Genomic DNA, 16,666 nt, shown 5'->3' with positions numbered 1-16,666 from the left:
CATTATATCTGGAAACCATGGCTCAAATGAAGAGCTGCTACTAATAATGCAGACATCACACCTTCCTATTTATGACTCTCTTTTTACGCATGTTTTATATAGTGACTGAACTGCCTTGCCATACATGACCCATCCATAAAGCTCCAACTTAATTTCCAAACTTCTGCTCAGTGGTCCCTCCTCTGTGAACATTTTCCTGGATAACCCCTCATTCAGACAAAACTAATCTGTGGTACTCCTCTCCATGTACATACTTCTACTCTATTCATTAATTTTTTATTCAAACATCTGTCTCCCCTACTAGGTTGTCCCTTGAGGCTAAGACTCAATACCTAGCAAAGTACCTCATCAATAGTGGATAATCAATAAGTGTTCAACTAAAAGGCTATGGTTTTAGTTGAACTAAAACCAGTCTCTTTAGTTGAACTAAAAGAGACACATTCCGGCCACATCAAGAATCTGACTTTCTAGGCTTCTAGAGCTTTTATGGGGGGAGACCAGGGGTGGTCACCTCCAAATGATACCTGGAAATGTTGCTTTAGTTTTGGAGCAGCCATGCCAGGGACAGTATGGCAGAAGTTTCTTAATCCAGAACCACCACCAAAGGAAGTGGTAGAAATTCCTCCTGGATAATGAAATATGGTCTGTTCTCATCTTAATTTTGAGAGCAATTACAGATTATATCAGGAGCAACTCGAGAGAAGAGACTATATTGAACATCTGTGTCTCTAAAAACTGGCATAGGGTTTTGCACTTCATAGGAGCAGATTTCACTGATTTAATTGAATTAATGAATTAATGCATTACATTAACCATAAATAGGTTTTTTTTACTGTATATTTGGGGGAAATCTGGTCAGGATGAGCAAGATTGCAACAATTTTTTTAAGTGCGTTTCAGGAAGAAGGGCTATGTAAGTAAACACAGAGACATAGAGACACTACTTTCAAATACAAGGCCATTTACACAAAAACAGACACATAGACCAATGGAATAGAATAGAAACCCCAGAACTAGACCCACAAATGTATGGCCAACTAATCTTTGACAAAGCAGGAAAGAATATCCAATGGAAAAAAGATAGTCTCTTTAACAAATGGTGCTGGGAGAACTGGACAGCAACATGCAGAAGGTTGAAACTAGACCACTTTCTCACACCATTCACAAAAATAAACTCAAAATGGATAAAGGACCTGAATGTGAGACAGGAAACCATCAAAACCCTAGAGGAGAAAGCAGAAAAAGACCTCTCTGACCTCAGCCGTAGCAATCTTTTACTCGACACATCCCCAAAGGCAAGAGAATTAAAAGCAAAAATGAACTACTGGGACCTTATGAAGATAAAAAGCTTCTGCACAGCAAAGGAAACAACCAACAAAACTAAAAGGCAACCAACGGAATGGGAAAAGATATTTGCAAATGACATATCAGACAAAGGGCTAGTATCCAAAATCTATAAAGAGCTCACCAAACTCCACACCCAAAAAACAAATAACCCAGTGAAGAAATGGGCAGAAAACATGAATAGACACTTCTCTAAAGAAGACATCCGGATGGCCAACAGGCACATGAAAAGATGCTCAACGTCCCTCCTCATCAGGGAAATACAAGTTGAAACCACACTCAGATATCACCTCACGCCAGAGTGGCCAAAATGAACAAATCAGGAAACTATAGATGCTGGAGAGGATATGGAGAAACGGGAACCCTCTTGCACTGTTGGTGGGAATGCAAATTGGTGCAGCCACTCTGGAAAACAGTGTGGAGGTTCCTCAAAAAATTAAAAATAGACCTACCCTATGACCCAGCAGTACCACTGCTAGGAATTTACCCAAGGGATACAGGAGTACTGATGCATAGGGGCACCTGTACCCCAATGTTTATAGCAGCACTCTCAACAATAACCAAATTATGGAAAGAGCCAACTGATGAATGGATAAAGAAATTGTGGCTTATATACACAATGGAGTACTACGTGGCAATGAGAAAGAATAAAATATAGCCCTTTGTAGCAACATGGATGGAACTGGAGAGTGTTATGCTAAGTGAAATAAGCCATACAGAGAAAGACAGATACCATATGGTTTCACTCTCATGTGGATCCTGAGAAACTTAACAGAAACCCATGGGGGAGGGGAAGAAAAAAAAAAAAAAAAAAGAGGTTAGAGTGGAAGAGAGCCAAAGCATAAGAGACTCTTAAAAACTGAGAACAAACTGAGGGTTGATGGGGGGTGGGAGGGAGGGCAGGGTGGGTGATGGGTATTGAGGAGGGCACATTTTGGGATGAGCACTGGGTGTTGTATGGAAACAAACTTGACAATAAACTTCATATATTGAAAAAAAAAAAAAAACAAATACAAAGCCATTTAAAACCTTAGCACTATTGAATGAACGGCTCAAAACTAGAAACAAAAATATGGGTGCTTTCGCTGTTATTGTTATCACCTGAGTTAAAAAATATTTCATCCATAACTAAATGTCCTTGGCAGTAGTTCTTGGCTATCTAGTTAATTATGTCCAACAGAGAAAAGACCAAACATATTTAAGCTGCTCTTACACAAAATTGCCAATTAATTGAACTTTCCTGATAGACAATCTATCACAATAAGGCAGATTTTACCATGTGTAACAGAATCAAATTTATCCTAATCAAAATCCATTTTGTATACCATTAATGCTCTTTGTAATTTTTGAGCACTTATAAATTTATACTAGTAAGGTGGATTAGATGCCCCTAATTTGTCCATGCAGGACAAATAACTTAAAACAATTTGTGGTGTTTATTAGTACATCTAAGATACAGTGTATCTTAAAATAGTGTCTGTCTTGATCTACTGGCTGAATCTAGCCCCATAATTAGTTTTTCTTATTAGAGTCAGCTCAGGTCAGCTTCTATTTTGAGACAATATTTAAGATCTCACAATACATGGATTCTAATCCTTAATACAACCAATTGATAAATGGAATTCCTTTCCACAGCTTTCTTTAAACCCTCATGTTGGTTCTGATGTCCAATTTTTCCATCCTCTTGGAGGATTCTAATGAAGGAATTTTTACCATTCTCTGAGGTTTCCTTTCACTCCCTGATCCCTATAGGCTGAGAATGACATATCTGGTTTATGGAAGGACATCTATCACTGCTCATGATTCACTTCCCTCCTACCATGCAGAAGCAGACCAGGAAAAACTCTTCAGTTGCCCTACTCACAAATGGGAAGCTGTATTAGTCAGTATTCTCCAGAGAAACAGAACCAATAGGAGAATGACTGACTGATTGACTGGTTGATGAGATATATAGAGAGATAGATATTATAAAAAAGTTCAGGGGCGCCTGGGTGGCTCAGTCGGTTGAGCGTCCGACTTCGGCTCAGGTCACGATCTCACTGTCCGTGGGTTCGAGCCCCGCATCGGGCTCTGTGCTGACAGCTCAGAGCCTGGAGCCTGTTTCAGATTCTGTGTCTCCCTCTCTCTCTGACCCTCCCCCGTTCATGCTCTGTCTCTCTCTGTCTCAAAAATAAATAAATGTTAAAATAAATAAATAAATTAATTAAAAAGTTCATTATAAGGAATTGGCTCACACAATTTGGAAGCTGAGAAGTCTCAAGATCTAGGGAGAAAGTGAAGACTCAGGAGAGTCAATGGTAGAATTTAAAGGCCTGAGAACCAGAAAAGCTGGTGTTATTATAAGAGAAAGAATTCTTTTTTAGTCACTCTTTTATTCTGTTCAGACCTTCAATGGATTGAATGAGGGCCAAGCACATTAGAGAGGGCAATCTGCTTTACTCAGTCTAACGATTCATAGATTAATCTCATACAAAAACACCCTCATAGACACATCCAGAATAATGTTTGACCAAATATCTGGGCACCTCATAGCCCAGTGAAACTAACACTTAAAATTAACTATCACAAAGGCTAAGTCAGTTCAGTTCAGGGGCACTACTGTGTAGAAAGCCCCACTTCCACCTCCAGTACAAACCACCTTCTCTAATCCAGCTTTCCTAGTGAATCCCAGATTGGAGTAATATGACTGACACTCTGCTTTTTATCTTCACATGAGAACTATGTCTGTAAAGTTGACCAAAACCCATAGTGGAGGAGGGTTTGCTTAATTATCAAGTCCCCACAAGCAGTCTTATATGATAGTTATTAATACTTATTTTTCCTAATTTCTTCTAGTCCTTCCTATTTTCTAACTAGAGGGCTCAAGAGAGGTCCCCTTATTTGCTCTTTTTGTTCATTTCCAGAACATTTTTAAATTTGTCCATTTTTCTGTAGCCCAGTGTGAACCCAACTATATTTTATGCAGTTAGTCTGGAGTTAAAGAATGAAATGCATGAAATGAAATGTCCACTGGTGTTCCACCAGTCATCATCTTGATTTCTAAACCTGATAGTGTAAAAAGAGACACTGGCCTTCTATTTGGTCATTTTCTGAACTAAAATGAGTCCAATACCATAATATATCTATTTGGCTTTAGCCACTGACTATATTCCCAATTTCCATCTCAACTTAAAAAAAAACTTAGAAGAATTGATGTTACATAATTTAAAATTCACATAATCCATTAAGCATTTTCAATATTCTCATCAAAAAATTTTAACCTGAATCTATTAGTTAAGCCTCTACACTTAAGTGCCAGTTTTCAGGAAATAACAAGGACTCAAGCAACAAGTGAAATGTTCTATGAGGAAACAGAGAAGTCAAGAATCTGTAAGACAATGAAGCTGACTCTTCAAAAAAAAAAAAAAAAAAAAAAGGAAGAAAGAAAGAAAGAGGAAAAAAAACTACTAAAGTTTAACAACCAAATGCAATATTTGAATTTAGTCTAGAACCTGGTTTCAAAAAGATGAAAAGAAGTTATAAGCTGTCTTTTATAGGCTTCATTTTGGGCACAGTGGAAATTTGCATATGAAGTATAGGTTAAACGATACTATGAAATTACCATTAACTTCCATAGATAAGATAATTATAAAAAGAAAATTCTTACTCTTAGGAGAAGTATGCAAAAATATTTAGGGATGAAGTGTTACAATGTTTACAAATTACATTCAAATTGTACACTCCAACATATATAAAAAGCAAATATGGTAAAGTATTAGTAATTGTTGAATCTACATGTAAGGTCCAGAAATGTTCACTATACCCATGTCCACTCTACCACCACTACTTTTTAAAACTGTATGTTTGAAACTTCTCATAATATTAAAACAACACTTAGGGGGGCGCCTGGGTGGCTCAGTCGGTTGAGCGGCTGACTTCAGCTCAGGTCATGATCTCTCAGTCCGTGAGTTCGAACCCCGCGTCGGGCTCTGTGCTGACAGCTCAGAGCCTGGAGCCTGCTTCAGATTCTGTGTCTCCCTCTCTCTGACCCTCCCCTGCTCATGCTCTGTCTCTCCCTGTCTCAAAAATAAATAAACGTTAAAAAAAAAATTTAAAACAACACTTAGAAGGGGTTCAGTTTTTTCTGAATGTTCTGGCCACCTACATACTAAATCAAAACAAAACAGTTCAGTAGGGCAGTGAGTAGTAATGATACAAATAAGTAGAGTTTTCATACTCTAGCCTTGGTGATGCTTCACACAGGCAGCTCACTGCCATTTCTGTTGGGCCCACAGCACACTGTTTATATTGTCTTCCCAGCCCCAAAGTCATCCTGCCCTATGTATAAGGAGATACATAGGGCAGATGTGTCCTCAGGGAATCTCCAGTCCCCTTCTGGATGGAGACTATCTCATTCATCTTCAATTCTTATACCTTAGTCCAAAGTCAGAGATGTTCAATAAACAGCTGTCAGATAAATCAAGAAGTGCTTCTCCCTTCTTCTACTATCTTGAAACACCAATTTGGAATAAGAATAATGTTCATTATAACTTGGTAATGTACATTTGGTCCCTTTCGACACATTAAAAAATGAAATTGATGAAGAGCCTCCTCATCTCACAACCAATCTGTTATGGACTGAATGTTTGTGTCTCCCCCAAATTCATATATTGAAATCCTAACTCCCAGTGTGATTACATTAGAATGTGGGGCCTTTGGGAGGTGATTAGGTCATAAGGGTAGCATTTTCATGAGTGGGATTAATGCCCTAATAAAAGAGGCCCCACAGAGTTTCCTCTCCCCTTCTACCATGTAAGGACACATCCTTTTATGAACCAGGAAGTAGGGCCTCACCAGACACTGAATCTGCCAGCACCTTGATCTTGGACTTCCCAGCCTTCAGAACTATGAGAAATAAATGTTTGTCTTTAGGCCACACAACCTATGGTATTTTTGTTATAGCAGCCTTAACTAAGATAAAACCCAATATTCTACCTTGATCATTATCACCTCAATCTTAGTTGTCTGAGAAAGCAGAACATGGAGCCTGCTGGGAAATACCATAACCCATGTATTATTTTCCCACCACCTTTTTTTTTTTTTTTGAGAGTGAGAGAGAGAGAGAACATGCACATGCATGTGAGCAGGGGAGGAGCAGAGGGAGAAGGGGAGAGAGAAGCCCAAGCAGGCTCCATCCACATCCAGCACAGAGGCCAACACAGGGCTCAATTCCACAACCAACCATGAGATCACGACCTGAGCTAAAATCACAAGTTGACTCTTAACTTGTGCCTGAACCACCCAGGCACCCCTTTCCCACCTTTTTTTTTGTCTTTTAATTCTCAAGTTAGTTAACATACAGTGTAGTATTGGTTTCAGGAGTAGAACCCAGTGATTCATCGCTCACATATAACACCCAGCACTCATCCCATTAAGTGCCCTCCTTAATTCCCATCACTCATTAACCCACCCCATCAACCCTCAGTTTGTTCTCTGTATTTGAGTCTCTTGTGGTTTGCCTCCCTCTCTGTTTTTGTCTTATTTTTCCTTCCCTTCCCCTATGATCATCTGTTAAGTATCTGAAATTCCACATATGAGTGAAATCATGTGACATCTTTCTTTGGCTGACTTATTTCACTTTAGCATAATACCCTCCAGTTCCATCCATGTTGCTGCAAATGGCAAGATTTCATTCTTTTTCATCACTGAGTAGTATTCCATTGTATATATATACCATATCTTCTCTTTTTTTTTTATTTTTTTTTAACGTTTATTTATTTTTGAGACAGAGAGAGACAAAGCATGAACAGGGGAGGGGCAGAGAGAGAGGGAGACACAGAATCTGAAACGGGCTCCAGGCTGAGAGCTGTCAGCACAGAGCGATGCAGGGCTCGAACTCACAGACCGTGAGATCGTGACCTGAACCAAAGTCAGACCCTGAACCGAAGTCAGACGCTTAACCGACTGAGCCACCCAGGCGCCCCTATATACCATATCTTCTTAATTCATTCATCAGTTGATGGACATTTGGACTCTTTTCATAATTTGGCTATTTTTTTTAATGTTTATTTATTTTTGAGAGAGAGAGACAGTGTGCAAGCAGGGGAGGTTCAGAGAAAGAGAGAGACACAGAATCCAAAGCAGGCTGCAGGCTCCAGGCTCTGAGCTGTCAGCACAGAGCCCACTGCAGGGCTCAAACTCACCAACTGCGAGATCATGACCTGAGCTGAAGTTGGACGCTTAACTGACTGAGCCACCCAGGCACCCCATAATTTGGCTCTTGTTGATAGCGCTGTTATAACATTGGAGTGTATGTGCCCCTTTGAATCAGTATTTGTGTATCCTTTGGATAAATAGTAGTGCAATTGTTGTGTCATAGGAACCACCTTTTTTTTTAATGTTTATTTTTGAGAAAGAGAGAGAGAGAGTAGGGCCGGGGCAGAGAGAGAGAGAGAGAGAGAGAGAGAGAGAGAATCTGAAGCAGGCTTCTGCACTGACAGTAGAGAGCCTGATGTGAGGTTCGAACTCACAAACCATGAGATCATGACCGAGCTGAAGTTGGACACTTAACTGACTGAGCCACCCAGGCACCCCTCCCATCACCTTTTAAACTGGACCATCATATCCATAAACCAACCCCAAAGGAGTGTTTCCCAAAGTGTAGTCTCTATTGAAAATTACAGGTTTCTTAGCCCCTTATTCAGTGATTCTGAATCAGTCCAAAGTGAGGTCTAGAAATCTATTCCTCTTAACTTTTCCCAGGTGATTCTGATGTACATCTGATGTAAGGGCTACTCTCCTAAACAGCAAACATTGGTTCTAGGTGACCACTCATACATTGAACTACACACACACACACACACACACACACACACACATGCACACACAGTTTCCTTCTGATTTGATTATGCTTACCTTCTCTCTCCTCTTTGGCCTAATATCTCCTTTCTACCTGAATTTTGACCCAGTCGGTTTGGGTCATCCTCCTGCCTGCCCTGGCTTGTTGGACCTTGGGCACATGTGTGCATTTGGTGGTTTTCTCATTCCTCTATTCTCCCCCCAGTTCACTGGAAACTCCCCAGTCTGCCTTCTTGGCCCTTTAGAGCAACATGGATCCCAAATAACCCACCTTTACTCCAAGGAGAGGGAGGCATTCAAGTAGAGTCAATTAATGTCCTTACCAAAACTCTAGTACAAAGCACAGGACTATAAGCAAGCCTGAGGGAGCAGGGGGCAGAGACCTAACTCTTGCTGCCTTCTGTTACTTTTTATGAGGACCAAGGGGCCCCTCCCACTACTCCTTAGTAGTGTAAACATAATCCCAGTGAGATTTTTTTTCATTACACTGGTAATACATGAATGTAATCTCATTATAAAATAATTTAAAACAATACAGATCTGCTAAAGCTGTAACATCCCATTTCCAGTCCCCTTCCCATAAATAACTGATAACAAATCAGTTTGGCATACATTTTTCTATTTACATATATTAAGTTAAACAAATGGTTCTAAGGCAGGAGAGGATTTTGCTCCCCACCCCAACCCCGGGACATTCGGCAATCCATGGGGACATTTTTGGTTGTCACAACTGGGAAGTGATAACAACATCTAGTGGGTAAAGGTCAGTAATACTGCTAAACATCCTATAATACACAAGACAGCCTCCACAACAAAAATTACCTGGCCCAAAATGTAATGGTACCATGGTTGAGAAACCCTGAGTTAAACTACATGAAACTATCAATGTTCAAACAATTCTGACATTTTAAAAGGGCAATTTTATATGGTACAACCTAATATATATATTTATACACACATGGTAACATATAGTTTTGTTTGTGGCTGTTTTACATAAATGCATTAGACCATATGTCTTATTCTACAACTTTCTTTTTTCCTTTAACAATATGCCTGGCAGATTCTCCATGCCAGGAACCAGAGCTCCATCTGATTCTTTTCTAGCTGCTAAAAGGTATTCATTGCTGAGAAAGCTCCTTTTATAAACCATGCTGCAACGAGCATCCTGACCCATTTCTTTCTCCCCACATGGGTTAGGTCTGAGGTGGAGCTAAGGCTGAGGGACACTAAGGACCAGAGAGGAATGTGCTTGCCCTCGAGGGAGGGCAGAGAGTCCTTTGGCCCTCTTTAAGGCCTAGTTGCCATCAACTATAGTTGCCTGTTTCCCCTCACAGCAGTGACCATTCCATGCCACAAGCATTTACAACAGAGCAGTGTGAATTCTAAAACCTGTTTGTAGACTTTCCACCCTGCTATTCTCATGGGGTGAATAAAGGGCTAGGAAGTGATTTACACCACTTGTCTGCTTTCCAGACCTTCTCTGAGCTGCTGGGAGTTTCTGTCACACCTTTTTGAAATCTACTCAAATGTCAACACATCACTGAGCAAAATAACCCCCCCACACACACATTTTCTAAGCATCCGGTATCAATATAGCCAAAGAACCAGAGCCAAAAGTAACTTTTGTTTTTCCACAAATGGCTTAAAGGCATTAATTATCATGGAAAACTACATGCAGACTGTTCAGAGACAAAAAGATACCCCTCCCCACATGTTCCAAGAGAATAGCATATTGTCATCTGAAAGAGTAATTTATTTCCACATAATTGGCTCTATAAAGGGCATCTTCAGTGTCTAATTCCCTAAATAACTCGAGGCCTACTGTTACTAGTTCTGACCCCACAGGGGAAGGAGAGCTGTAATTAATTGACTCATTTTTGATTAATGCATTCCAGCTTTCCTTTACTGCCACTCTTCTAGGAGAAAATTGGCCAGCCCTGTGACTCTATTTCCAAGGACCTAATTCACTTAAAATAAACAAAGAAATCTGGACGGCAAGCAAGAAGTTGGTTGTTCACAGGATACCCCTGGGGACTGCACCTTTCCTGTGTATCCTGTACATCTCAGAGGACTGAGAGAGGGACTTTGCTTGGCTCTCAGCAGTAAAATCTTTAATACACAGTAGTAGATGCCTGGTTTTTTGCTGTTGTTTGGCATTTGTTGTTGTTTGTTTTTAGTTTCCTGGTTTATTTAACAACTATAGTACTAAAGGAGGTAGGAAGGAAAGAAGGGAGGGGAAGAAAGAAAGAAAATAAAATCCCAAAAAGCATTTTAAGGGACCTCACTTCTTCACATAGTATAAAGGCTACCAATCTTGGACCACACCCAACCAACGGTTTTATGAGCAAAACTATGATGAAGCACAAGCTTCAAGCTTTTTTTTGGCAACGGGGGGGGGGGGGGGATGGTGTTATTTATGAACATCCTATTATATTCTTTTAATTCCTCTTATTTGAGCTCAGATGCAGGCAAAAGAGTAACTCTATGACTTACAAATCCACAGTTCTTCAATCATCCAACACCATTTTTTTAAAGTAAGACCAGATACTAGGCGCTTCTTCATTTTTCTTTTTTCCCCTATTTCTCTACCCCATTCTCTGTATGTGCCCCATTCTCTGTATGCTAGACAACTGAATCCATAATTAGATAATCGTGCTGCCCACACCTCCCTTGGATGAAGTATAGTCACTAGTTCCAAGTTATATTATTCCAAAGGGATATGTTTTGGTGTCTTTAACAGGCACCCTAATAAATCCTCTATTACCCTATTATTCTATTTCCAAAGTCATCATTCTATTTCCCTCCCAACTCTTTCTCAGATATATGATGGCTGGATTGGACTTTTAGCTCTTTGCATTTCCTTATACACCCTGGACAATCTCAGTGTGATCTCAAGATCTCTAAAAGCAGCAGATGGGGTCTTCAATGTGAAGATAATAGCTAGAGCCTTTCAGGACCTCCTAAAATAATGACAACCTGCAAATGACAAGCCTTCAAATGAGCAGTAGTTCATGTATCAGTTGATACTTACAGGAACCCAGTGAGGAAAATGTCAATGGGGATGTCATTCACATCCTACTTCAAGAAGTTCACTTAGAAGTATTTTTACATTTTATAGATGAGAACATTGGAGATAAGGAGTAAGTATCCACTTCCATTCAACCCAGTCAATGACACAAATTCTCACTGACCAGAAAATTTATAATTATTTTTTGTCAGTACCAATTCAGTTTTGTTTTTTGGTTTTTTTTTGTTGTTGTTGTTGTTGTTTTGTTTTGTTTTGTTTTGTTTTGTTTTTTTTATGAAACATACACAGCTTGAGGAATCAAGGACATAAGGAGGTAAGGTAGGAATGGCACTTCGGTGCCTGGAAATTCCAAATTGATGATAATGCTTGGGGAAACCATACAACTGGCTTCAAGGGCTCTTAGGTGCTCACCTTGGCAACATGCTCAACTCTCACAGTTTTAAAGACTTAGACCCCTAGCAGATGTCCCAAACCCTTGATATAGCTACTGTTATCACTCTACAGCAAAAGTTCACAAACTTGGGCTACATCTGAGGATCACTTGGGAAGTTTTTAACAAATACAAATGTCCAGTTCCCAAAAGATGTTGATTTAGTCTGGGGTAGGGCCCTGGCATCAGTATTAATTAAAAACCTCTCAGATGATTCTCATGGTCAGCCAGGGCTGAGAACAACTGGCTCACAGGCATCCTTGGCCTACAGCCACCATTAACGGTCAGGAATACTTCTCTACCTCTCTTGGGACCTGTCCTCTCAGGCTCCCTCTGATAATTCCTTCTATGAAGGCCTTCCAAAATAACCTTCTCGAGATTCTTTCCAATTAGCAAATATGAGGTTTTTCACAGGGAACAGAGAACAATAAGAGGACTACAGACAAAGGGAAATTTTGCATTATTACTTATTACTGAAAATTTATTTATTGCCCACAATGTGCTGAAAAAAGGATTTTGAGAATGCCTTATCTGGTTTTCAGCTGCTATGAACACAATTAGTCATGGGGTTTTATATCCCTCTATTTAACTGCCTGTGAAGTTAATAGGTAGATGCAATGCTGGAGTTGAGCTGGTTCAACTCTGAACTCAATATCCAGCTTTTAAAGAAATGAGAAGTTGGTGCCTCTAAGATTGCAAAAATCCAATTAAGTATCACTTTCCCCTGCTGCTAGATAGACTTAGACCCTGGAAGTAATGTTAACGATACCACATGAACATCCAAGACAATCACCATGCCTCTTTTACTGAAATCACACCCAAGCCAGAAATTAAACAGAAAGTGCAAGAATATTAATGCAACCCCCTGGCTTTCAGTTGTCAGACAAAATACTACAAGAGGTAGCTGATGATGTGGGCCAGACAAGAAATTTAAAAAGAAAAATGTACCATTATTCTGTTTTCTTTTTCAAAGAGGAGGCATTCAAGGTCAGCAAAACAGATTACATAGATATTTTCCCAAAAGATATCCTTTGGGATCCACCGCCCAAGCCTACGTGCCCCTCCATGCGTTCTCCACTGTAATTAAGATACATGTGCTTTCCTGGGCTTTCGAAGTTGCTGACAGACAGCTCAGCTACCAACAAAGTGTAAATTGCCAAAGGCAGATGCTCAATGTTAGATGGTGCCCCAGGCAATGCCAGACTGTGCAGCTACACCTGGGACCTAGTCTGACTACAAAGCAGGGTGTTAAATTAAACAGTGTCAAGACAAATAAAATATGGCGCTTGATTTAGATTGCTGTTTTTCCTTTAAAAGATGGGGATGAAAGGGTACTCCCAGGACTGAGCAATTTCATCTGTCTCTTGGCTCCTGCTCCACCATGCCCTAGCAGTCAAACCTCCAAACTTCCTCTAGGAACTCTTTCCTCCTCAGAGTGACTTAAGATGGGCTTGTTTCCATTCCTGCTCTGAAACATGAGCCAGACTTTTCACATTGTAAGTAAAAGAAAATAGGGTGCCTGTGATAGACTAACTTGTGTTCCCCCAAAAGTCATATGTTGAAGTCCTAACACCCAACACCTCAGAATATGACTGTATTTAGAGATGGGGCCTTTCAAGAAGTGATTACATTAAAATGAGGCCATTAGAATGGGCCCTAATCCAAGCTGACTGCTGTCCTTATAAAAAAGAGGAAATTTGGGCACATGAAAGAGACACCAGGGTTACACACACACAGAGGAGAGACCACATGAGGACACAGTGAGAAGACAGCCACCTGGAAGCCAAAGAGAGAGGCGCCAGGAGAAACCAAACCTGTCAACACCTTGATCTTGGAAACCAGCTCCAGAATGTAAGAAAATAAATATCTATTGTTTAAGCCATCCAGTTTGTGGTATTCTGTTATGGCAGCCCTAGCAAACTAATACAGCAGCCCCCCTACTATAATTAAGCATTGTATTGACATACAAATTGGAGAACACTAATTCTTTTTGTTGTTGAAGAAGACTGAGTGAGAAACTTCAAGAGTTCACTACATGAGGAGAGCTGGTATGCTCACCATAACGTCTTGAGCCACACCTGCTCATAAATATAAGGAATCCCTACCCGCCTTGGAAAGTGTTCTTGGGTGTTTGCTAGACTTTGAATGACCTGAACTCAATCACAAAAGTGACAGCTACTTCACAGACCAAAGCAATGCTCCGTCTGGGCTGGTGGGGGGATGGGGAGGTGTCCCATAACCCTTAGCTCATCAGCGGCAAAAAAATGAGATAAAGCCAATTACTTCTGAGAACTTTAAGCTGAGGTGCCCTCAGAAGAGTCTGTTGTCATCCATGGAACTCAGGAAAAGCTGGGGGAGTGGGAAGCAACAGCCTAGTGCTGTGGAGATCTGGCCCCCACCTCACAAATGGCAAGAGGGCCTGAGAGAAGAATCCCTCAGAGACCTGTCACACACAAGTCCATTCAGACTCTGCATCCAGAAGGGGACCCCCACCGCAGACCCTAAAGTCACTTCTACAACACTAATAGCTCCTTACTGTATTACTGTAAACTGTATTACTATCTCATAGGGCAAAGGCACAAGCAATAGAAAGTGCCATCAGACTCAAACTTATCTATATTTACCAACCAAAAAATATCTGCCAAACATAAGTTCTAGTGACCTCTGCTCAGTGTTGGAGTTGGGATAAGGATGTGGGAGGGGTATGGCTGTATCTTATATCAGCCTAAATGACACACACACAGCAGAGTCATTACCATATTTAATCTCCCAAAGTATTGTTTCACAAGAGTTGCAGAAAACTTTCCTGACTTCCCATAATGAACAAGTCACAAGACAGGTTCACAGCTAGGCCCACTTCTTGCCATTAAGGGTCCCAATAGGGTCTCTTAAATGAGCTACCTACTCCACCTGTCAAGTGACTTCTTTTCAACTTAAACAACTTTTTTTTTTTTTTTTTTTTTTTTTTTAAGTAGGCTCCACCAGCAGCACAGGGCCTAGCATGGGGCTTGAACTCACGACCCTGAGATCAAGGCCTGAGTTGAGATCAAGAGTCAGATGTTTAACTGACTAAACCACCCAGGTGCCCCCAATTTAAACAACTTCTTCTTAAACTGTTCTACATTAAATTACATTAAAATATAAGCTGGCCTCATTTGGATTTCCATTATAGTTTTAAATATTATTCTTAGTTTTGGTTAATCCTCAGTTTGTCATCACTTCTAAACTTTAGTTTTCGGTTTCTGAACTCTACATTACTAGCTTACTCCTTAGATAAGAGGAAAATGGAACTCTGAATACATCAGAGAGGTCCTATTTGAAGGATACTTGAAGATCACCCTAAAAGGTCATTTTGTGGGGTGCCTGGATGGCTCAGTCGGTTAAGCACCAGACTTTGACTCAGGTCATGATCTCACAGTTCGTGGGTTTCAGTCCCTCATCAGGCTCTGTGCTGGCAACTCAGAGCCTGGAGCCTGCTTCGGTTTCTGTGTCTCCCTCTCTCTCTGACCCTCCCCCGCTCACCCTCTGTCTCTCTCTCTCTCTCAAAAATAAATAATCATTAAAAAAAAAAAGAGTCATTCTGCGCTGTGCATATCCACACACACACACACACACACACACACACACACACACAAGCATACATGCCCCATTTGCCAACTTTGAAAGTTAACTTCTCTGTATACAAGGCTTTCTTAAAGCAGAATCTCCTAGTATTATTTTCCTTGAGGAAAAAGTGCTTTATTTCTTTTTTTAAAAAAATTTTTTTAATGTTTATTTATTTGAGAGAGAGAGAGAGAGAGAGAGATTGAGACAAAGCATGAGCAGGGGAATGGCAGAGAAGGAGAGGGAGATACAGAATCCAAAACAGGCACCAGGCTCCAAGCTGTCAGCACAGAGCCCGATGCAGGGCCCAAACCCATGAACCATGAGCTCATGACTTGAGCCGAAGTCAGATGCTTAACCAACTGAGCCACCCAGGTGTCCCAAAAGTGCTTTTTTCTTTGCCATTCTTGGAAATTAGTTGTTCTGAAACCCTTAATCTCAGAAGGAGGGGCACCTAAATTCTTTGAAACACGTTTTTACTGGTTTATAATTTCTCTTTGATTCAAGTCCCCTTTATTTGCTTGTTGATTCTCTACTACTTTCATCATTACTGGCATAGAATATGGCAGCAGCAAAGAGACAATTATCTCGGCAAACTGTCCCACAAACATCATCCATCTGACAGAAATTCTTTTCTCACTTTGCAAGCATCCTGACCACTCCTTCTCAAAGTTGGATGGCTTTTCTTAACAGATACATCCTCAGTTTCCAAGAATCCCTGTTCATTTATTTCCCCAAACAAACCATGTTCCTTCCGAGACAAAGCTGCATCATCCAATACATACCTTGTTAGTTTAACTAGACATATATATATATATATATATATATATATATATATATATATACATATATGTATTTTTTTATTTCCTTGACTTTATTGTGTTAATAGGGGTAGCTATCCTATTTATCTGAAATATACAAAATCTTCACTATGTTTTTTCTTAAACATTTCCTAGTTGTGATAATTCAGGTAAAAGATAAGATTGATCTCACTTGGGCATTACAAAAAAAGCCAATGGGAGAAATACTATTATGATCATTCTACATTAAGTATCTGAAGACTCATAAAAGGGAATGCATTTTTCCCAGAGTAGTGTAGCCAGAATCCAAATCCAGGCAGTGGTACCAAAGCCTGCATTCTTTACTTCTAGTTTCAATATCATAACTGGGGAGGGCAGGATGTTTAAGTGATCAGATCAAGCAACTATTGATATAAGTAAGCTTAGGGATTGTCCAAACACCCAATACAATGTCCACTCAAGGCAACTGAAGGGAAGCATGACTGCATGGTAATTGGACAAAGAAACTGAAACTCAGTAACTGCATCATTCTATGTGAGGAAAGACAAAAGGAAGGTCATTACATCTGTTTGTTATTTATAAAAAGGAGTCAAAAAGAAAAACATCATCAGTGTGCGGTCAGCAC

The 16,666-nt window shown here is 40.2% G+C and overlaps 1 protein-coding gene across 1 annotated transcript in view; it reads right to left on the bottom strand.

Annotated features, from left to right (window-relative positions):
* LOC145712971 (uncharacterized) overlaps positions 1-16,666 on the bottom strand; it is a 172,491-nt gene that overhangs the window by 88,718 nt on the left and 67,107 nt on the right. The gene's annotated exons all lie outside the window — the stretch shown is intronic.

This window comes from Panthera onca, chromosome A2 (genome assembly GCF_046562875.1).
Source record: "Panthera onca isolate mPanOnc1 chromosome A2, mPanOnc1 haplotype 2, whole genome shotgun sequence".
NCBI classification, from domain to species: domain Eukaryota; kingdom Metazoa; phylum Chordata; class Mammalia; order Carnivora; family Felidae; genus Panthera; species Panthera onca.
The sequence above is the reverse complement of the archived record's forward strand: the minus strand, read 5'-3'. Positions and strand labels throughout refer to the sequence as shown.